This window comes from Bombina bombina, chromosome 5, assembly GCF_027579735.1.
Source record: "Bombina bombina isolate aBomBom1 chromosome 5, aBomBom1.pri, whole genome shotgun sequence".
Classification (NCBI taxonomy): domain Eukaryota; kingdom Metazoa; phylum Chordata; class Amphibia; order Anura; family Bombinatoridae; genus Bombina; species Bombina bombina.
Window position 1 is genome coordinate 342,050,610 of NC_069503.1, and position 20,498 is coordinate 342,071,107.

The 20,498-nt window shown below is 40.3% G+C and overlaps 1 protein-coding gene across 1 annotated transcript in view; it reads left to right on the forward strand.

Moving 5' to 3' along the window:
• Positions 1-20,498, forward strand: part of DNAH11 (dynein axonemal heavy chain 11) — an 851,888-nt gene that overhangs the window by 40,345 nt on the left and 791,045 nt on the right.

Below are 20,498 nucleotides of genomic sequence, written 5' to 3' on the forward strand. Positions count from 1 at the left end.
CTACAAACAGCTGCAGAAATCTCACAGTTATGCCCTTATGTAATGTAGCTTTATAAATCCAGTCAGTGTATTTGTGCAAACTATTCAGGCAGAATAACTTATAGGATATTCTCTGGGTTATCTCTTTAATATACATCACACTCCGTTACTTCCTTATGTAATGCAGCTGTGCAATCCATTTAGTGTATTTATGCAAACTGTTTAGGCAGAATAACTTCTAGAATATTCTCTGGGTTATCTCTTTAATATACAACACACTCAGTTACTTCCTTATGTAATGCAGCTGTGCAATCCATTTAGTGTATTTATGCAAACTGTTTAAGCAGAATAACTTCTAGAATATTCGCTGGGTTATCTCTTTAATATACAACAACTCTGCAGCACATCACACTCAGTTACTTCCTTATGTAATGCAGCTGTGCAATCCATTTAGTGTATTTATGCAAACTGTTTAAGCAGAATAACTTCTAGAATATTCTCTGGGTTATCTCTTTAATATACAACAACTCTGCAGCACATCACACTCAGTTGCTTCCTTAAGTAATGCAGGTGTGCAATCCATTTAGTGTATTTATGCAGACTGTTTAGGCAGAATAACTTCTAGAATATTCTCTGGGTTATCTCTTTAATATACAACAACTCTGCAGCACATCACTTATGACTAGTATATCTTTTCTCTTGCATTTAGTTAACATGAAGTTATGGAGATCTTAAAACAGCAGATAATGGCTGACACTCACAGTACAAATAAAAGGTTCAAACTTCTGTCTGCAGCAGCCACATGTAGCAATGTCTGAACTGTCTCTGGAATCCATGCATTAGTCTGAATAACTTCTTTCAGCTTGGAAACAGCAACTTTCTTCCCCCATCTCCAAGTCTGGGCAAAGTTCCACACTTCTCTTAACACCTAAGAAATCTCCTCAGCACTAACAACTCCTCCCCCTTCACAGATGGCATTTCTCTTCCTCAATACAACTATTACAGCCGCCATCTTGGGTAAGGGCAAGGTCCTTACATATATCTGGGTAATGTTATTTTCAAATGTATTAAACATGCTGATGGTATTGAGAAAATCTCAACAGAACTCTAAATACACAGACATATAGACACAAAAAAAAGTGACATAAATGTGGTGGTGTCACCCCCTGGTGGGTGTCACCCGGGGGCAAACCGCAACCCCCTAGTGACGCCACTGTGTTGCTTGAATCTGATAAAATTGTTTGTTTAACCAGTGATAGCAGTGAGGAGTGGCTTGGCAAATTAAAAACACAGATAAATGCAGACAGGAGCTTATCAATTTTAAGAATAAAAAGCTACACGCTGTTGACTGCAAAGAAAAACGTGTTTATCCATGGTTAATTGGCAAGCCCTCTTTTCACCACAGAAGGTTCAGGGATAAGTGCACTCAACAAAATATGCTCACAATTGACACCAGTGGGGGCGACTCAAGTGGTCAGGAAGGGGCTAGCAGCTCCACTCATACTAAAGAGGCCCATAGAGTGCAAACCAGATCACAAAACAAATCATTCACACACTCAAAAAAGGAGGCAAGAAAATATGTAGAAACCACATTAGATGGGGCGGCTACCAAAACAAAACCCAAAACCTAACCACTGATTGAGTAGTCATAAGTCATAGTAGCCGTGCACTTACTGAACAAGAAGTTTCATTGCTCAATGAAGTGCTCAGTTATGTGCCGACTCCTAAAATTGATAACTTGGATTTCTGGAACAGATCTTTTAGTTTAAGCTGGCGTTGAAACCTAGTCAGGTCAATTTGATTCTCAATAAAGAATAAGGTTCAAGGAGACAACAAATTTAAATCTAAATCTAGATGTGAACTATCTAATACACATTCCTCTATAAAAACCTATACCTCCCTATGTACAGTTGAGATTAACAAAGAATGTCGGTCTCTTATTCAGCAACATGAAAATATGGCGGCGCAGGAGTGGCAAGCTGTGGGCAGCCTACGTGATGACAAGTCTATTGTCATTCGTGCCGCCGACAAGGGTGGCACTATTGTCATCCTGGACCACTCATATTATAGAACACTCAGTTGGAGATCCACATACATATCGTGTTTTGCCAAAAAATCCAGCAAAAGAATTTAATATAGCATTGGATAAAATTCTATTAATAGCCCTTCAAAGTGGGCACATTGATGAAACCATATACAAATTTATGACCACTGACCATCACAGATATCCCTTTATCTATAGTATTTCTAAAATTCACAAAGACCCTTTAAGATGTCCTGGGCGTCCCATTGTATCCACTATTGGGTCACTCTACCAAAGCGTGGCCCAATATGTGGATTATTTCTTACTGGATACAGTCAAAAAGACAAAAGCCTTCCTTTTGGATTCAATTGAACTTAGCAAATTACTGCAGGACAAACTGTTTCATTTCCCACAGTTTAGGTTTACAATCGGTAAGAACCAAATTATCATCTGATCCTAATTATACAGGACCCCCAATTGAATTTATTATAGATTTATTGGAGATTTGCTTAACACATAATTATTTTTGTTTTGAAAATACCTACTATTTACAACTTGTCGGTACAGCCATGGGCTCGTCAATGGCTCCAGCCTATTCCAAATGTCCTTTTATATTGTCGTTATATTGACGACTTGTTAATTGTATGGGGTGGCTGGAATCAGAACTCAATTCTTGGTATGAACTACTTAATAGCAATTTACCCAATGTGCAGTTTAAAATAGAATATGATTGTGAACAGATTACATTTCTTGATCTTTGTATTTATAAGAAGGACTGTGGTAGGCAATGTAAGCTAAACACTAAACTTTTCTTCATAAATGGAAAGAGTCCACAGCTGCATAAATTACTTTTGGTATTTCAGAATCAGAACCCGGCCTCCAGGAGGAGGCAAAAACACCCCAGCCAAAGGCTTTAATACTCCTCCCACTTCCCTCATCCCCCAGTTATTCTTTGCCTTTCGTCCCATGAGGTTGGCAGAGAAGTGTCAGAAGTTTTAGATAGTCTCTTATGGAGGGTAGTACTCTTTGGCATGGGACTGTAGTTTTAAGTAGTCCTGTCAGTCTCTCAGAGAGCATGGGTGATAGTCTGGAGATGCAGGGAGAGTGTTTCTGCGAAACCATCCCGACTCATATTAGCTCCACAAGCAATCGGTATTGACAAGTTTCGCTGCCTGCTTTCTTCTCTCAAATTCATGGCAGAAGCGACGCTGCTATCTGTCACACTTGAAGGGCCGTGTTCTTGTTCCACGGCGTAGATTCCGGTAAGATTGTTTCATTTTACTTTCATCATGGATGTATTATAATTACAACTGTTTATCCGAGAGTGGCTACAACCTTTTGTATCTTGGAATCAAGGGTTAATATCTCCTAAGGGGGGTTATTGAACAGGTTTATTTTTAATCATGTTTGTTATGTGATTCTGTCTGCTAATGTGTAGTGATACTGCGGCTCACAGCTATTTTGGAACATAACAGTCTATGTCTAGTGACGCGGCCTTTACGGTCGGGCGCGCATTATTCATGGAGTGCACAGTTTACCTTGTGACCGGCGTGGTCAAATTTTTAGCTCTCCATTTCTGCATTCCTGACCGTGTGGCGACAGAGGAATTCTGGTCTGCTTGTGTCTGGTTTACAGGAGGTGGTGAGTGTCCCAGCCATTGGGGGTGTAAGGTGCCGTTTAGAGTTTTCTTATTGGTCCATTTTTTTAATCAATATCCCAGTTATGGAGGATTCTGATTTGTTGGAGATGGATGTCTCTGATTCAGATTCTACTTCTTGCGAAGAATATGAATTGGCCCGGTTGATACATGCCCATCAGTTATGTTCCGAATGCCATTTTAGAGTGCTCTGTTCCTCAAGATCAGGGAATCAGGGGCCCGCTGAGCCATCCACCTCTGGGGATTCCATTTCCTGACAAGGCGCATTCCCTACCACCAACTCTTACTACACATGCAGGTAACCCAAATGCTGCTTATCCTTCTATGGAGAAAACCTGTTCCCACCGGAGGTTACGACACGGCTCCGCATGGCCATATCTTTGGCGCTGGCGCATCTGCACCTCCCTGGAGTGTGCTTACGATATTGTCCATGTTCCTTTAACCAGGGCTCGTCAGGCGTGAGATTGCCTGGTCCAGTTCAGCCCTCCGGGGGAGCGACTGCCCCTGAGGCCTCAGGGGGTCAACCTTTGGGGCCGATGTCTTCATTTGTCCCGGCGGAGATATGTTGCACCTTTCGTTATATACTGGCACGCCTTTGTATTCTACTGAGGCACGTTTTGGCGTTGCTGGAGGACCCCACTCTTAATGGGGGGATTTCTCAGTCTTCCTCTTCGACTGGCTTGCATGATTAGACATAAGGGAGTAATCTTCTTATAGTCTTTGTTATTTGAGTATCCGTTTCCAGTTCTGGGCTTGGAAGAATCGGAAGTCCGTTCTTCCTGGGCGATAACCTACGGGTTGCCTGATCTTTTATTTAATCTCTGGAATTGATACTCGCGATTTTGTTGTTGCACTGTTTACTTTTACAAAAGTTTGTTTAAGAGTGAGGACGTGCTAGTCCTATGTTTGTCTGTTGTCGATCCCTCCATCTTGGGGGAGACTCTATGTGGCCTTGACAGTGCTGGAGCCCTTGGTTTCAGGCTGGTCCTGACTGGGTACAATTCCTTCTGTCTTTGAGGCCTAGTTCAAACTCATGGCACCTTTTATGCCTTGCTGGTGCAGTGAGGGTGCCTAGTGCTCACAATATGACTTGTGTTATTTTCCTTGTTTTTATTTTACAAGTTTCAGCTAGCATCCTGAGAGGACTTGATGGTCCATGGTTTGCTTAGGGGCATGGGCGATAGTTCAGTCCTCATTAGCCTGTCAATCTAGTCAGTCGGGTCTCCATTGAGATCTGCTGCGACATGCTCTGTTGTTTCTGATTTTTGCGGGGGCTAGAGTTTTCCTTCCCATTGTGGGTTGGAGGTTTGGAGGATTTAGGTCCTTCATGCCGCCGGTTCTTGGTGGTCTTGCCTTTTTAAGGTCTATTTGGGAGTGTCCTTTTAGGAATTGTTGCTTTTAGAGGGTCTCTTCCTTCGACTCGAGACTTCTGGACTTCGTCCGGGTTTCTGGCGGCTTTGAGCTAGGTAGCGTGGCTGAGCGGTCTAAGGCACTGGATAAGGGTCCAGTCTCTTCAGAGGCGTGGGTTCAGATCCCACTGCTGCCAGGTTCATCATTTTAATTTTATTTTGGAAGTGAGGACCGTGCAACTTTGTCTAATTCCCGGGAGTTAGTTGTCTCCATATCGGGGACGATAGGTGGTGTTGTCTCATTTTCAAAGCGTTTGCTTAAGGGATGTTTCTACCAGGGTTCGGGATGCTCTGCATTCTTCTTCCTTGGGTGTGGTCCTCTGGAAAGTTAGTCTGAAAGGATTATGGAGACTAGCCTTTTTCTTCTCTCTCTTTCGGCTGACTCTGTTCTCGTTATCATTCCATTAGTCTTGGACTTTGTGTGAGTTGTCCTTGGGGCCTGGAGCTCTAGAGTGATGGCGTTACTTTGTCGCGGCCTAGCACCCTGTTTGGGGGGTGTTGACCTCCTGCTAAGGGTGTTCTCTTCCCTTTGGGCAGGGAATTACGAGTGAGTCCTGTACCCATTCTCCTGGTTAGCCCGGTTATTGTCCCCTGTGAGGTCTGTTTTTCTTCAGATGGGGTATCTTGTGTTCCCTGAGGGTGTTGTTTGTTTTAAGGCGATCTGGGTCTCGGGTCCAGGGCCCACAGGACTAAGTGGCCTAAGGATTGCATTTTGAATCCTGTTGTGGCAGTTTTGTTAAGAGACTTATGATCCTGTGGACTGGTTCGGTACGCCCCAGTTTTTTCAGGGAGACTATGTTTGGACATAGGCGCTAGCTCATTGAGCTTGCAAGCAGGAAGGCCAGGGTTCATATCCCCCCTTCAGGTCCTGGTTTTAAACTTTAAGGTCTGACTTGTCCTTCGGACGGAGTGTGCTCCTTTTCATGGGGGTTTTCTTTGTGGATTCAACAGTGGTGTCTGGATGATTTTTCATTCGGTCCGTGTTTTGATCAGTCTATGGCATCATGTCTTGGGGCATGTGCGCTGTTCTTATCTGTGCCCTCCCCTTTGAGGGGGTAGCTTGTCTTCCTTAGGAGCTGGGGTTTCCTCTCTCTGGAAGGTCATTGTCCTGCCCTGTGTGTAGGAGGTTGGAACAGGTGGCTTTTGTTTCTTTGAGGGACAGCAGTCTGCTGCTCTGTGGAATTCTCTGTTCCATCTGTTGGAAATTGAAATATCCATGTAGAGACTGTCTAAGAGAGTTGTGACCGGTCTTCCTAAGGATCTATTGCACTTTCTCTGTTCCAGGTCCTAGGGGTTCACCTTGGGAGTGCCTTATTGGAGGAGTGGATTGGGTTGGCACCCAAGCTCTGTTGGGGTGGGTGAGTCCCCCCATTATTTCCTGTCCTGGGGGCCTGTGGTTGGGGGTCTTTCTGTTCCCTGTTCTATCAGTCATGCCTGTCACTTGGGCTGGTCCGGTGTTTGGAGCAGGATCTGTGATCTGTTGCTCTGCTAATTGTCCTCGGGTCATTCGAGGTACGGTGAGCCTCTTTGAGGTTCAGTTTTTTCTCCATGTTCAAAGATCTGTGGGAAGGACTGGCAGCTCTTGGATAACCTGCAATGTTATCCACTGGTGAATGCTTAGCAGCCTGAAGGATCCTATTTCAGCTGCTTCTTACTTGCTCTGCAAGTATTCAAGTTTCTGTGTAATTTTCGATGACGGTAGCTTGCAGTGTTTTGTCGAATGTTCACCTTTCTGAGCTTGCTGCACGAGGTTCGGTTCTGAAAATTTAGATATTCAGAGCTACCTTTTTACGACTCTGCGGACCTTCGTCTTCAGTTGTCTTAACTAGAGTGCGGTTGCACTGTGTTAGAGGAAGATTCTCTTCTCTGTTCAGACTCCAGGCCTTAGTCTGTACTTTCTGTATCTCTGGGGTCTGGACGTTGCCTCCCCTTTTTTTCTGTGAGACTGGTTGGGTCTCTGTTAGCCTGACCCGGGTTTCTCTGGATTTTGCTCTGTTTAAGGACTCGTTGTGCCCTTTTTTTAGGTTTTTTTTTTCTGGAGTTCCTTATGCTTGTTTTCTCCATGTCTTTTCTTATTTGTGGAAGAATACGGTAGTTTGTTCCCTTTCTCTATTAAGGGGTGTGTTATTTGGAGACTGACTGCTGGGCGACGGGGTCTCCTGGAGGCTGTTGGCTCAGTCACGTATAATTCCTGCAGTCTCTAGCAAGGCTTGTGGACTATCTGCGGGTCAGTGTCCTTGGGCCTTTCTTCAAAAAGGTTGTTCTCGGCTTCGGACAAAGCAGGATTTTGTTGGGTAGGGGTTTTTCAGGCCTGGTGCCCTCAGAATGGACTGCCTCTTGTACCAATCCGTTTTAGCATTCAGTGTCCTCTGTAGCTTGGGTATTGTTTTCCCAAAAGTAATGAATGCAGCTGTGGACTCTTTCCATCTGAAGAAAATAAAATTATCAGGTAAGCATAATTTGTTTTTTTTCCAAGCCAACCAGACAGAAATACAGTGTTGAAGTTTCAGAGCTATCATCTCCCACAGTTGAAATTTGGAATCTTAAAATCTCAATTATTGAGAGCAATCAGAAGCAACACTGAGACTTCTGATATACAATCCCAATTCAACTATATGAGAGATAAGTACTTGGCCAGGGGTTACAAATTGAAAGACATCATGAAAGTTTAGGGTGAGATTGAACATTTGGACCAGGGTACTGTCATTAATCGCAGCAAAACTAAGAAACCAGAATGCAATTCCCTCAACTTTATTATTACTTACATGCCAGCCAGTAACCTGGTTTAAATACTTTGGCAAAAAACTAGTACATTCTTGCAGAAGACCCCACCTTACCATTCAAATGTTTAAAACCTCCACGCATGGTATACAAAAAAGGTAGAAGCCTACAGTCTATGATTGTCAAATATGACTTGCATTGAGACATGCAAACTTGGCTACCTAAGAAAAAGGTGGGATGCTACAAATGTGGTAGCTGCATTACCTGCAACACCATGCTAACTGGGGAGACATTTAGGCACCCTTACAGAACCCAACATTATTCCATCAAACATAGGCTAACATGCTCTTCAGATTTTGTTATTTATGTCATCAGTTGTCCCTGTGGGAAGTATTATGTTGGCAAGACCTGTACGTCATTTAGGGAACATCTTGCCAATCATAAAAGTGCCATCAGGGCAGCCTACAAGAACAATGAGAGTGACCAACCAGTGACATGTCACTTCTTAGAATTTGGCCATACTATTGCTATGATGAGAACTATACTAATAGATAGGGTCCGCCCACTTAGGAAAGGGGAAAACAGGGACGAGGAACTCTTAAAGAGAGAGGCACGATGGATACATTGACTTGGTACAATGTGCCCTAAAGGTCTCAACACTCAGTTGGACCGATCCCTGTTCTACTAACATTGTGATAAAAGCTACACACAACTAATCTAGACATTTCATACATTTTGCAACAGTCTTATTTAAGTCCCTAGGGACCACTTATACTACGTTCAAATCAGGTGAGCCTTATGCATTCAGTTATACATGGTTTACTAATTGGTTTGTTGAGATTTGTACTTATAACAACTTTTGTTGCAGCGTGTAAGTCATTGTTGACACAATTTTTTTTTCTGCCATTAGCGTTATCGGGTCAAAGCCAAGGAAGAATGGGGCTTAAAATATACACGGAACATATGTTCAGTTAAGATGCCACAATCAGAGGCTCTTTCTGTATTGACGATGAGTTAGTTCCATCACACACCCTTTTGTCTGCCTTCCTATCCCTGACCACGTTGCACAATGACGTAAGCACCATAGTGGCTATTTCAAACCAGTGCAGTCAACTCTAACACATATTCCTATCCTGAATGGCGGCATGAGAAGCCGTATTGGTTACACGCTAAGGTAGATATTTCTTGTGCATCTAAGCATAGATATGTTGTTACATTGTTTAATCTTTGGTATGTCAGTTATGATTTGCTTTGATTGGGGTCTTATTGATTCTCACAAACATTATCACATCTAGGCCGTATAGGCTTAATTTGGCGTGTTATTTGCAACATAGTTGCTTTGTGAGATATATTGTGTGTTCAGTTCATGCCCTCATTATAAGCAATTTGCAGTGAATCGTAACAATAGTGGCTAATTCTAAATGTATCATTTAGGGTTCTGTTGAGATTTTCTCAATACCATCAGCATGTTTAATTAATTTGTAAATAACATTACTGAGATATATATATATATATATATATACATAGCAAGCTCTGCTGGATAAACTGGCATAGATGTGTCTATATGTCTGTGTATATACATTTTAAATTTGCAAATGAAGATTAAAATAGTATAGTTTACACTGTCTTTTTTTAATGGGTTTCTTTTGATTGATCATGGTGGAGTTTGATTTAAGTTTGTTTGAAAATTGTTTTATGTAAATGTAACGTACATAGAGTTTGTAGCACCTTGGAATACTATACTGTATGTTTAGTTATAGATTGTCTTAAAAAAGGCTGTCTGTATCAGCCGAAACGTCGACTTGTAAATTATTTGATTCATACAAATAAAGAAAACTTTTATTATTGGGAAGACCCATGAGTGCCCACCTGTATACTTTGATGTGTGTGAAATATTTGAGAAATCCCCTTGGCAACTCAACTGAGAGGAGTGAGTGCATGTATAATGTATAATATATATATATATATATATATATATATATATATATCGGTAGCAGAGATGTGCACTCTCACTTTGTCGCAACTGCCAGGGTGCTAGTAGGAATCAATATAGAAAAACAACAAGCTTGCACTCACTGGTCTTTTTGTGAGATAATTTAATGAAAAACTGTGACGTTTCGAGGACAAAAAATCCCCTTCTTCAGACAAAGTGTAAAACAAACAGCAGTGACTTTATACAGTGTGTAAAACAAAACCCCTCCACTCAATTAGATAAAAAAAAACGCCAAAATGGTAGCCATGGTGACCCATGAGTCACATTGTAAACAAACAAATACTATCATATATTAAAAAATATATATACATGAGCCATCCTGGCTCTAACGTAATAGTGACAGCCCAAGTGTGCAAATAGGAGAACTGTGAAGCAATGGAGGCAAACATGAAATACAGACAGATCACAGATTAAATATAGTGACAGTTTCCAATCAATCATTCATACCGCCATTTACTGCTCAGTATTGTATCTAAGGAAACTTAAAGAGACTAAGTTTCCTTAGATACAATACTGAGCAGTAAATGGCGGTATGAATGATTGATTGGAAACTGTCACTCTATTTAATCTGTGATCTGTCTGTATTTCATGTTTGCCTCCATTGCTTCACAGTTCTCCTATTTGCACACTTGGGCTGTCACTATTACGTTAGAGCCAGGATGGCTCATGTATATATATTTTTTAATATATGATAGTATTTGTTTGTTTACAATGTGACTCATGGGTCACCATGGCTACCATTTTGGCGTTTTTTTTTTATCTAATTGAGGGGAGGGGTTTTGTTTTACACACTGTATAAAGTCACTGCTGTTTGTTTTACACATTGTCTGAAGAAGGGGATTTTTTGTCCTCGAAACGTCACAGTTTTTCATTAAATTAGCTCACAAAAAGACCAGTGAGTGCAAGCTTGTTGTTTATATATATATATATATATATATATATATATATATATATATAATATGTGTGTATGTATATATATATATATATATATATATATATATATATATATATATATATATATATATATATGTGTGTGTATGTATATATATATATATATATATATATATATATATATATATATATATATAAAACACACACTACATCGTCAAAAGTATGTGGTCACCTGACTGTCAAACTTATTTGAGCTTGTTGGATATCCCATTCCAAAACCATGGACATTAATATGGAGTTGCCTCCCCCTTGCACAAGAATTTGGAATGTAGAACACATAAGAGAAATGGCATAAGAGAATTTCAATTCTCCAAAAGTATGCACATAAAGCACTCTAGGCCCTGACTATAGGACAGAAGTTTCCAAACAGGATTTATAAAACATAACTTTTATTAATTATAAAAAAACAAAATTGTTTGGTTATATAACCTACAGATTAAAAAACATCACTGATACCAATTAACAGTGTAATATATGTGAAGAATATCACAGTATAAGTCTATTCGGCCTATATAGAGTCTAAATAAGTGTGATCTCAATATTGGTGATTAATGTTGCTCTCTATCTATATGATACTAATGTAGATCCCAGAATTGGGTTTAAAGTTAAATCACAATAGTTAGCTGCAAAAGTGAGTCCTATGTGTATACAATAAGTTATTAGTAGCCAGGATCGTGACTGTAATAATTAGTAGATAGTGAATTACTCTCGGTAGTTCATGCTCTGTTATATGATCAAGACAGATGATGTGGATTTGTATAGAACTGAAATAAATCACAAAGTGGTCACATACACTTTCAAGAAAATTGTGTTTCTTTATTGTTACGACGTATTGAAAGTGTAATGTGTCACTTAAATAGTTTGTATATATACACAGTTCTGTTAATAGTCTCATGGACCTATTATTTATGTTGGTCTTAAATACCCCTATAGAGGCTAAGAATAATGGCCAACATTAATTCATATATTAAAGTATACTTATATTGGGTCCTCACTCATAAATCAATCCATTTAGTCCGTAGCAGTAAAACCACTTATCTGAATTGGGGTATTTTATTGTGTTTACAATTCATCAATTATGTGTGTTTTGTGCATTCACAGTATCACCACAATCTTTATTATTAAAGGTCTTCACAGTGTGTCTTATTAAAAGTGCTGTGTCTTTCATGATTAAATCAAGCTAATCGCATATGTCTGTTCCACAGGCTCAAATAGTAAATATACTGATGGTTAATAAAATATAAAGTGGTACAATAGATGTTAGCGTTGTTATAAATCACATGCACATTGTCACAATGCAGATCTGATATGTGATCAGTCTATGTAGCCGTTACGATATAGGACCAGTGTTCTGTAAAGGTGACCATCCCTGTGGTTCAGTATTATTGTCAGAGTCTCTGTTAGTTCAGAGATACAGTGAAATTAGATAGTGAGCCACAAATGTTCCGCTATTGGTAGAATTTAAATTAATTACAGTTGCGTTTCAATAATGTAACTCATAACTTTAGTATCCATATAACTCTAAGTGTGAGTATTTACTAGGTTATATTAGCATTCAACTTGATCCAGTGGGTTACTCTGAGCTGTCAAAAAATATTCATATCCAAAATGATCTCACGATTTTGATATAAATCTATAAGCTATGGATGGCCATATGACATTATGGGAAACCATCCAGTTTATGGTATGATCATGTAAGAATTTGTTACTTATGATAATAATATGTGAAAAGATCAACACGGCTGCCTCATCCTAATCCCCCCCCCAGGCAAAGAGCCGTATTTACGTTGTACTAATGTGGTCTGAAACCAGGCGGTATTGCCAGATTGTCTCGTTCAAATAGTGCTCTTGTTAATTTGTATCTGTTATATGAACCACTCATCTTATGTTGCCACTGACATCTCATCACGGCATATGTAGCATGAGCATTCTTATATCGATGAACATTTTCAAGGTAGGTGTAGATGCAAATATGTAAGTCTAGCACAGCCTCGACTGTGGTATGATATTAAGTTTAAAAAAAGAGTATTAGGGCAATTGTGTCTGTGTTGCTAATATTGCACAGAGATAACTAAGTCTAGCACAACCCAAACTGGATTTTAATATATAATATAGTATAGCGGTGGTATCGTGACGGCTACTCAATATATTAAGTTGACTAAGTCTGGCACAACCCAGGCTACGTGAATAATTATTTTAAATAATAGTTAGGCTGTAATGCCATATAATTACTGATTCACTATTTCTATAAACACATTGGCTAATCTAAGTCTGGAACAACCCAGACTATGAGCAGTTATAACTATGGTGAATTAGTTCAGAGAGCAACAATCGCAAGTTAAATTGGTATCAGACTTTTAAAATAAACACATAAGTAGAGTGTGAACGAACCTGACGCGGTTCGCCTTATTGGGCTTTATCAAAGGCGGCGAGCCGCCGGATCTGTGTTGATTTAAACCCTGTGAACCGGATGTCCCGCCCACTCTCCATTCTGATTGGTGGTTCAATTGGTGATGTGAAATTAATGACAGACAGATTGTTGGGCGAATGCCCGCAATAGAAGTGTCTATTATTAGGATGCCGATAGATAATATCCAGTACTAAGAGTGAATTATACTGTCATATAGTCTCAAAGTATGAACTGGAAAAGACTAAATAACTGATCGATATGTTAATAAGTATCACATAAACCCTTTCTTGTACTTTTACGTGCTTGGCCAGTGAGTGATTCAGAAATCTTATTAGTTTTTTTGTGTATATCACTGTTTGGCCACAATACAGGGAAATAATTTCAATCCAGATGTATATAGACATAATTCAAGGTTGCGATTAATATAGTTATATTGTGATATATATTACAAATCTCCTCATGTGGGAGTTAAAAACTCAGTTAATACATATCCTTATATGGGTGTATCATACTCTATTAGTGTCCAAGTACGGGTTTTCAGTTAGATTGTAAGTTCCCACGGGAATAGGGCCCTCGATTCCTTCTGTATGTGTTTTGTAAATTCTGTCCTGTCTCTTAGTCTTAGAAGTTTTATATTATTGTTTTATTTAAATGAACTGTATCCATGGACAGCGCTGCGGAATATGATGGCGCTTCATAAATAAAGTATAATAATAATAATGTTATCTCTATTGAACATAGAAAAGGCTGTTCCTCTCAGTAATCTAAATGAGTGATTGTTAATGATGAACTCAATATGGATCTCACTAGTCCCTAAAAAAGGGGACTCAGTGGATGGAAAGTAAATATGTGAATAATCATGATATGAAAAACAAAAACAAGTGCTGGACACGCAAACAAGCTAAGTGTGTGAAAAACAGTACGACTGTGATAAAAAATCCTCATGTTGAAGTAATAAGTGTGAGATATGAATTAATGGGTTAGATAGCCCATCTATGAGATGCTGGTTGTAAATTAAATCAGCTCATTATTTACAGTATTGTCTACATTGCAATACATGTGAAGGTGTGTTCCCAATAAATTAACATCTAAGTGACAGCGTGTGGAGTGCATATAGAAGTGCATACAAATGGTCCTGCATATGACCCGTGATATGAATGTGTTGTAGTGCCATTGTCCCCTTTTGAGATCACAAAGTAAACAGTGACAACAATAATTTCCTATTTAAAGTGAGATTAGTCCCAAAGTAATTTTACCTTTTTGTGACCAAAAATACTAGGTGAATGTAATATTTGAACTTGGTAGTTTCTATTTCAATGTATTCATCAGGATACTTAGTATGGTCATTAGTCTCTCAATATTTATTGCCCCTTACCATAGCCCTACATAGGGTCAGAAGGGATTTACTCCTATAATCCCCATATTTTGTATTAATTTCTAAATGATTTGAATACTGGATATTTATATTATTGCATTTATGCATATATTTCTCAGATGTATTTCATAAACACCAGTATTTCTCATGGGTTGAACATTTATGTATATAGAGGAAGGTCCTTGTCACGAATACCTCATGATTTAGCTGCTAAGGGGTTAATTCTCTTTAGCATGTGAGCTAAAAAAGATTTGTTTTTCAAGAAGAATTGTGTCCTGTATTTGTTTGTGTTTTCTTTGAAGTGCCAGGAGCCTCATAAATACTTTGTAGTATACACAGAAGGAGCCTTTATGGCTCAAAATGTCAGGAGATGGCATGATACAAAACAGTGCTTCTTCCCCACATCCTGAATGTGTTAATAAAAGGACATTGGTCTAATGAAGATATGTGTTTAAAAACATATTATGACATTAAATGAAGGGAAATATGACAACCCTGTCATATCTGGTATCGAACAGTTTCTCACAATGTAAGAGATTGCCTGTCAGTCTATATGAACATGGATGTATCTAGCAGAAATTATATTGTGTTCTCTAAAGTCAGCCAAAGGTACTTAAAGTTTATTGACTGTTGTAAAATATAGGGGGTTTCCCGGGCCAGCCCCTGCTAAATTAAGTGAGGTCAGGCAACCTGATTTATGGAAAAAGGTATAAGGGTCTTGTGTTTTAACACTGAAATTGTCCATTCTACATGGGAGGCTGCTACAGCGTGAGTGACCATCTTCTCTTGCCCATCTCCCTGGGGCAGACTTATAAGCTAGGAAAGTATTAGGTCTGTTATTTTCTTCATTTTATTTTAACCTGTTTGCTGTGTGTAATTGTATTTGTAGCAACTTTTTAATTAATAATGCATTGTGCATAATATTTTTGGCATAATAAATAATTCATTTATTAAGCTTTGGCCTTTGTCTAATAATTGAACCACGTTACTGAAAGAGACTGGAATATTAGAACTGTATATTTTAGGTTATTTTCTGCTAAATTGTATTCTAAGAGTTAATGTGTAAATCTGGGGTTTCCTTAAGATTTCCCATATCATATAATCTTAAGTGGTGGCAGCTAGATATTATAGTTAGTTTAGTCTGGGTGGCATTAAAGGGGAGTTTTGGGCATTTCTTTTACGTCTAGTACAGACTGGAGAGTGTTGTTAACCCTTGCACCCACTGAACTAAATCACAAGCTTGCCTGGTGTGGCTAGATTGTGACATATTAGTGAGAGTAGAAGGGGTCTGATAACCCTTTCTGTGCCAAATAAGTGACTGGCGCAGGGTTGGATAACCCTGGTCATCACAAATTGGTGGTAGCGGTGGAATAACTTTTTTTTTATTAGATTTTAGTGCTCGTGGATTTGCTAGTTGGAAAATCCCGGTACTAAAACGAAATTGTGACTCTTACAATTTCCAAAGGCTAAAACTCAGCGCATTATATAGTCACACATTGCAAACAGTCCCCTTCCCTATTCTCTGTTTTTCTTTTCTATTTTTATTTTTACTATGGAGTTATATCAGCAACAAACGAAGAAAATGTTGGCACTGTTATGCCAGAAGCGAGATATCCCATCCCATGGAAAGAACTAAGATGGACTAATACAACTTCTTATCGAATATGAGTTGAATATGTTGAAGCATCAGGAGAGGTGTCTGCAGCTGTGGACAGTGATTCATCAGGATCTGGGGATTCATTGGACTGTTATTTGCAAACTGTTCTGAAACATATGGGCTCAGTGGATGCAAGTTTGCGCATGGATTTGATTACAATATTTTATGAGAGACAGGTGGCTGTAGCTGAGAGACTGGTGGCTAGGGAAGCTGAGAGAGAGTCTCTGGCAGCTGAGAGACAGGCTGCTGAATGACAGGCTGTGAGAGAGTATCAGATACAGCTTGTATGGTTGGAGAGAGGGATGGTCTCACCTGTTGTTAGTGAACCTAGAGACCCACCTGTTCCCAGAGTGCGTTCAGAGAATTTTCCCACTCTGGAGAAAGATGGTGATGTGCATGTATTCCTGCGTAGCTTTGAGAAAGTTTGCAGACAGTTCCAGCTGCCAAGGGAGCAGTGGGCCAAATACCTTACCCCTGGCCTGAAAGGTCCTGCACTGGAGGCTTTTGCTGAACTACCCCAGAATTTGATCAGGACTATGATTTCATCAATGCTGCACTGCAGAGGAGATATAATCTTACTCCTGAGGTGTACAGGAAGAAATTCCATTCTCTGCAGAAAGGTACATCAGAGAGCTATACTGCAGCTGTTGGAAACCTGATGACAGCCTTTCAACAGTGGATCAGAGGGCTAAAGGTTGCCACTATGGAGGAGCTGGAAGATCTGATAGTGAAGGAGCAATTTTTGCAGCTATGCCCATCAGAAGTTCAAGAATGGGTTTTGAATCGTAAACCCATAACAGCATTGGAAGCTGGTGAGCTGGCTGATTTTTACACAGCCAACAGGTCACCAGGGAAAGGGAGAAAATCCTTTGCTAAGGGGGGATCCACCTGGAAAGGAGCTGCTGCATGACCTCCCTTCACAAAACCTGCTGTGCCTTTGTCTAGTGTGTCTGCTCCCTCTGGGAAAGGAGGGGTGAGTGCTGCACCTGGGCAGGGGGATACCCGCAGGTGTTTTGCTTGCAACAAAGTGGGCCACATCAGCTCCATTTGCACAGAGAAGATTAACTTGGAGCAATCAGCTGGAGGGGATAATCCCTCAGAAGTACCAGCATCTGTTTTGTTTGTTACACGTCCAGCGAAAGCAACCAGGAGAACTTGCAACCTGTGCTCGTCGGAACTAAGGTAACATAGGCGCAGCAGTGACTCTTGTGCGTCCAGGGCTGGTGCGCTCTAAGGACATTATTCCTGCAGGACTGTAGCAGTTAAAGGGATTTGGGGAATGAAACTTGCAGTGCCTATGGCACGGGTATATCTTGATTGGGGAGCGGGGAGAGGTTTAAGAAATGTGGGGGTATCTGAAAATATTACTTATGATGTTTTACTGGATACTGATCTGGGTAGATTGTTAACTCTCTTTATGTGCCTGACAGTGCTACATGTGACCTAGTGACATTAGTTGTAGACCCTTATGTGAGAAGGGCTGTGTGTGAAAATGCTCAGAGACATTATGACCAGGAGGGAGGACAGAGTGCATGTGTGCAAAGTGCTGTGCCTGAACTGGGGGTGTCTGTGCTGAGATGTGAACCTGTAAGAGGAGAGACTGACTGGGGAGAAAGACGGATAGACGGTGTGTGTCTTACTGTGATTGAACCATCAGTACCTGCAGAATTACAGTTAACTGTACAGGATGAGACTGACTGGGGAGAAAGGCAGATTGGGTCTGTGTGGGTCTTTAACCGACTTTAACTGTACAGGAAGAAACTGTCTGTGAGAGGAGGCAGATGAGTGGTGAGTGTCTGTCTGTGATTGAATCAGTGGATTCTATAGAAGGAGGTGAGACTGACGGGGGCGAGAATGACTGGGTGACTGGGCCGCTGGAAGATGTGTGCAAGTCTGTGCCAGAACCACTTGAGTCCCCTGTGGAAAGACAGGATATATGGGATAAATGGCAGAAGGAAGATGTGTGCTTGTCTGCACCAGTGTCAGAAGGATCCCAAATTCTGTGTGAGGATGTGAAGTGGCAGACTGACTGTGAGAGAGAGTAGGGGGAAAAGGTAGCCCACTCTATGATAGAAGCAGCAGAGCCACAGATTTCAGAATGTGTGGGGGAGGAGGGTACATGATACTCTTTGAGGGACCCCCAGAGTGAGTGTGAAATATTGTGGGTGACAGAGACCCCAGTAACCTCAGATGTGACCTATAAACAGACTGCACAGACTAGGGGACAGAGACTAATAGACTGCAGACACGGGGGGGTGAGTACAGAGAAGTTTATTTACACAGCCCCACAGTGCCATTCAGCATATACACGGATAGGTGGGGAGAATCACAGGCACAGCAGCTAGGTCCCAAAGTGGAGAAGAGGGGGGCCGTTAGTCAACCCCCTACCAACCATAACAGTGCAGGAGTACAGGAATTCTACTCCAGTGGAAGGGCAAGAGTCCTGGGTAGTTAAGCAGCAACTGACAGCACACATACGGCTAGATTACGAGTTGTGCGTTAGGGTAAAAAAGCAGCATTAAGAGGTCCTAACGCTGCTTTTTTACACCCGCTGCTATTATGAGTCTTGAAGGTTTAGGTGTACCGCAGACTTCTTTGGCCTTCCTGCAAAACGACTTACGTAAACTTCGTAAAGTCTTTTTTCTATGGGACTTCCATAGCGCTGGTATTACGAGTCTGTCTTGGGAGGTCAAAAAGTGAGCGGTACAGCCTACCCTGTCAAGATCCCTAACGCATTTAAAAGTCAGTAGTTAAGAGTTTTATGGTACAACGCCGTAACATAAAACTCATAACTAAAGTGCTAAAAAGTACACTAACACCCATAAACTACCTATTAACCCCTAAACCGAGGCCCTCCCGCATTGCAAACACTATAATAAAAATTTTAACCCCTAATCTGCCGCTCCGGACACAGCCGCCACCTACATTATATTTATAAACCCCTAATCTGCTGCCCCCAACATTGCAGGCACCTACATTATATTTAGAATATAAATAAGGGAGCTGCTTAAAAAAACAAAAATATTGTAATTATATGTGTACAAGTATAAACAGAGGTGCAGACACTATAATAATATGTATGCAAAAACAAAAGAAAGATAGTAAGGATAAGTAATCCTTACATAAAGATAGGGAATTCAGTACTCTCCAAAGCACACAGATAGTCATAAATATATATATATGATATCAAAAATGTATTCAAGTGGCAAGTGTAGAGCTTGATAGAGACAGAGAACAAAACTTGAAAAAACCAGCATGCGTTTAAAGCACTAGCATTTTATTAATTAATCACCAAAAAAGAAATAAAAAGAAATATAATGTTTTAATTTATACATGATATCAATATGAGACGTCTCTTAGGGGGTAGAACATAAATGTGAAAATAGATGGGCATAAAATATAGGCTTCATAGAGGAGAAAATCTACAACACCTCTATCAGTGGACAACCCCAAAATGAGTGTAAGGGATATGTTGTCATGATAATGACCTGAGAATCTATGTAGTAAACTCCAAAGTAAAGCCAATAAAATAAATATAAAGCCATCAATAAACAAATATGCATAAATAAAAAAACTTCAATGTTTGCAATTTAGAGGTTGTGATAACAGGTGCAGCAAAACACGGAAATATTATACCAGTGACTAAACACAACACCACAATCAGAGGGCAGTCCCAAAATAAAGGGTTAAAACTGTCTTGATATATATAGAGGATCTATGTGTTTAGAAAGGGGTATGGCATAAATGCAGAGATCATAAGTTGTGAAATACAAATAACACAAGGTACCAAAGAAACCGAATTTATGCTTACCTGATAAATTACTTTCTCCAACGGTGTGTCTGGTTCACGGCGTCATCCATTACTTGTGGGAAATATTCTCCCCCACAGGGAAAGGCAAGGAGAGCACACAGCAAGAGCTGTCCATATAGCTCCCCCTCTGGCTCCGCCCCCCCAGTCATTCGACCGACGGTTAGGAGAAAAAGGAGAAACTATAGGGTGCCGTGGTGACTGTAGTGTATAAAGAAAAAAAATTTCAACCTGATTAGGAAACCAGGGCGGGCCGTGGACAGGACACACCGTTGGAGAAAGTAATTTATCAGGTAAGCATAAATTCTGTTTTCTCCAACATTGGTGTGTCTGGTCCATGGCGTCATCCATTACTTGTGGGAACCAATACCAAAGCTTTAGGACACGGATGAAGGGAGGGAGCAAATCAGGTTACCTAAATGGAAGGCACCACGGCTTGCAAAACCTTTCTCCCAAAAATAGCCTCCGAAGAAGCATAAGTATCAAATTTGTAGAATTTGGCAAAAGTGTGCAGA